General features: G+C 44.3%; 1 pseudogene; it reads right to left on the bottom strand.

Moving 5' to 3' along the window:
• Nucleotides 1–461: 461 nt before the first annotated feature.
• LOC135572442 (uncharacterized) lies at nucleotides 462–2,545 on the bottom strand (annotated as a pseudogene).
• Between the last annotated feature and the right edge of the window lie 673 nt (nucleotides 2,546–3,218).

Here is a 3,218-nt window from a genome sequence, read left to right as displayed (position 1 = left end):
AACAGATGTACTGACCTAAGACTGGTGTCTGAATGAGTTGATATGAACAAATTGTGTTGAACTTTTCTAAAACTAAATGTATTGTATTTGGTTGAAGATATATGCTTGCTGATGAATAGAAGACATGTAGAGCAAGTGAAAAAAAACAAAACTACAAGGCATCATGTTGGATGCAGCTTTATCATGGTCAGAACACATAGATAATATTGCTATTAAGATTGGTAAGGTAATTGCTGTTCCAAGAAAATGTTCAGAGTATGTAACATCTAGCATTCTGAATCATGTGATTCAATCCCTGGTCCTATCACACAGCAAATGTTAAGCCCAACACAGCTTCAGGCTCATCGTAGAGGTCCAGTCATGCAACAGCTTAACAAATGCCAGCATTCAAAAAGTCCTGCTGGACCAAGCAGACATGTCAGTAAAATAAACTTAATGGAGACAGTGAGACTGAACTTGGATAAGATTCAGCATTATTTATTAAAACCATTGAAGTACAGCGCCTGGCATCACTTCATGGTCTCAGCACCTAGAAGATAAACAGTAGATTATTAACGAGCAAACATGAAGACAGGCTGCCCAATTCTGATTACTACCCCCCCAATTTTCAAGAGCAGTGGCAAAAAGATCAATAAGCTGCCCGTGTAAACCTAACAGGCTAAGTAGCATAAAAATAAACACCAATCACCTCAACTGGTGGTTACAGCTCTCACTTAGTCATGTTCTGGGCTCCCATCTAGAAGAGTGTGAGACTTGGACGTAGGGAGTGCTGGGACCCTCCTGTTTGGCAGGTGGAGTGTGGTTTTGCTGTGGCTTGTTAACACTTGAGCTGGTTTTGGAGTGGCTAGTGGAGGCACTACGCCCACTATGATTACTGTCTTTGAGCCGACTGATATGAGTGCCACCATAGCGTGCTGGGATGTTGTAGATGTAGACCAGAACAACGCTTTGAGGTGTGGTGGTACTGCTCTGGGTAGGTCCTCTGGCATAGCTAGGGATAGACTTCACAGCATTGGGAGTATAGCTGCGCTGATAGCTTTGCCTGGGGGCAGGTTTAGAGGTGCTTGGTTTCTGGACATAAGTTGAAGAACTGCCAGCCTGGGCAGAACTGTAGAGGATGGAGATTGGCCCACTACTTGCAACATAACTAGGCTGGTAGTCCCCACCTGACCAGAGACTTGTCTGTGGTTGCTGTCGGCAGGTGTAGTGCTGCTTGGCTTCTGGTTGGCGGCAAGGACATTCTGGCTGTAGATTGAAGCACTGCCACCCTGGTTAGAGGTAAACATGCTCTGGCGTGGTGTTGCACCAAGGGTAGAGCCAGGCGTGTAGGTTCCATAGGAGTGTTTACTAGGCGTAGAACTCGGGGTAAAGAGACTGGAGCTAGACCCCAGGCTAAGTATAGGGATATTGCTGCTTTTGGAGGCAACATCTATACTCTGGGCATATTGACTAGAAGTTGAACCACTACTGGCGGAGGCATATCTACTCTGGTATGGCTTGACATATTGAGAGAAGCTGGGCTTGTACGCATTTGTTGCACTCCCACCTTCAGTAGACCCAAAATGCAGAGGACCTGGTCTAAATGAAGTTCCTGAAGAACCACGTGAGGGAGCTTGAAGGTAAGGGGTGGAAGCCATTTCCCTTACGGACTGGTAGATTCCACTTTGTGCCACAGAATTCTGGGGGGTTGCTTTGAATAAATGGCTTCTCAGGAAATTCTGAACAGATCCAGAGTTGCTTGAACGAGGCTGTAATGGAAAGGTTTTTGCTTCCCAACTTGAAACCATCTTCACTGCACTAGGGCTGGTGACACTTTGGCCTGAGGTTATACTGGCACGGGTGTGACGCTTGTTGTGGCTGACAGAGGTTCTACTGGCTATAGAGCCAGAGAGGCCTAACATTCTTGGGGCAGGCTGGATAGAGCTTGAAGCAGAGCCTCTGCGGGATAGTTCCTGGTTATGGGTGTTGGGGCCAGTCTCTCTGGGAGTAGCATCACTCTGGACAGATCTTGAAGTACTAAAAGTTGGTTTGATTGGATCCTGAGGATAGCCATCACCTGGTTGTTTCTGTTCATATTCCACTTGGGAAGAGCCAGAATACATGTAGCCTCTTAATCTCTGGGCATCTAAACAGATTAAGGGAATTAAGAGTCACCGCAATTTTAAGGCTGGTCTTCAACAAACAAAAAAACACAATGTATTGTTTATGCCTTACCATGTGGAGCACAAGCAGATCTTAAATGTTCTGAGAATATGGAGCAAAGCAACACGATCCTGTAAAGAAAATAAATTCAGTGCCTGTGCAACACAAGTGAAATTTAACATCAAAAGGTCAAGCAGGACCCATGTAGTAGATCAAAAACACATTGTTCAAAGACTCTTACCACAAATTAATTCCAAAAGCCATATCTAAGTACCAACAGACAAGCCACCACTATAGTTGCCAAGTTGAACCCTTAAGCCCACTGTGATTTACTATCTTGCTTTGTTGCCATACTAGCTGGGAGTATATTTATTGCCTGAACCTGCAACTGCCATTCAATCACTGGCTCATTGATTGATCACGTTCAGCTTTATGTCTTTGTTGAGAGAACAGATTTGAAATCAATCAAGGATGGAGGAAGGAAGAAGTTAAGGGAGAATTGCTTACTCCTCACGTTCTCTCTCCTCACCTCGTTCTCAAAGCCCATTGAAGAAGCCGATCAGAGGGGCGGGACCTCTGGCTTTCTCATCCAATGGGTTTTGAGAAGGAGACAAGGAGAGAGGACTCGAAGGGTAAGCAATTGAGATCTTCCCAATCAGAGAGTTAAGAAATTCATCCAAGCAAGAGGGCTATCGTTATGACATCACAATGACATGCAGCTGAACATGATCAATCAAGCAAACAGTGATGACGACTGCATTTTCATACAGGCAACCCAATTAAGATTTTTTCCCACGCTAGTTGGTCTTTTCAGAACTATTTTTCAGGGATGATCTGATGGTCAAAAGACCAATTAGTGAAGAAGAAAAAATCAGAATTGGAATGTGTGTCTAAACACAGCCAAACATACACCCAACTGATATACCAACTACACAAGGCAGTAAGGATGTGTTTCAACAAGCAGCCCAATTTAGATTTTTTTCCCACCACTAGTCGGCCTTTCCACCAATCACATTGGATCTTTTCACATCAGATCTTTCTCAGAGCTGATCAGATTGGTCAAAAGACCAATTAGT

Source organism: Oncorhynchus nerka, linkage group LG7 (assembly GCF_034236695.1).
Source record: "Oncorhynchus nerka isolate Pitt River linkage group LG7, Oner_Uvic_2.0, whole genome shotgun sequence".
Classification (NCBI taxonomy): Eukaryota; Metazoa; Chordata; class Actinopteri; order Salmoniformes; family Salmonidae; genus Oncorhynchus; species Oncorhynchus nerka.
The sequence above is the reverse complement of the archived record's forward strand: the minus strand, read 5'-3'. Positions and strand labels throughout refer to the sequence as shown.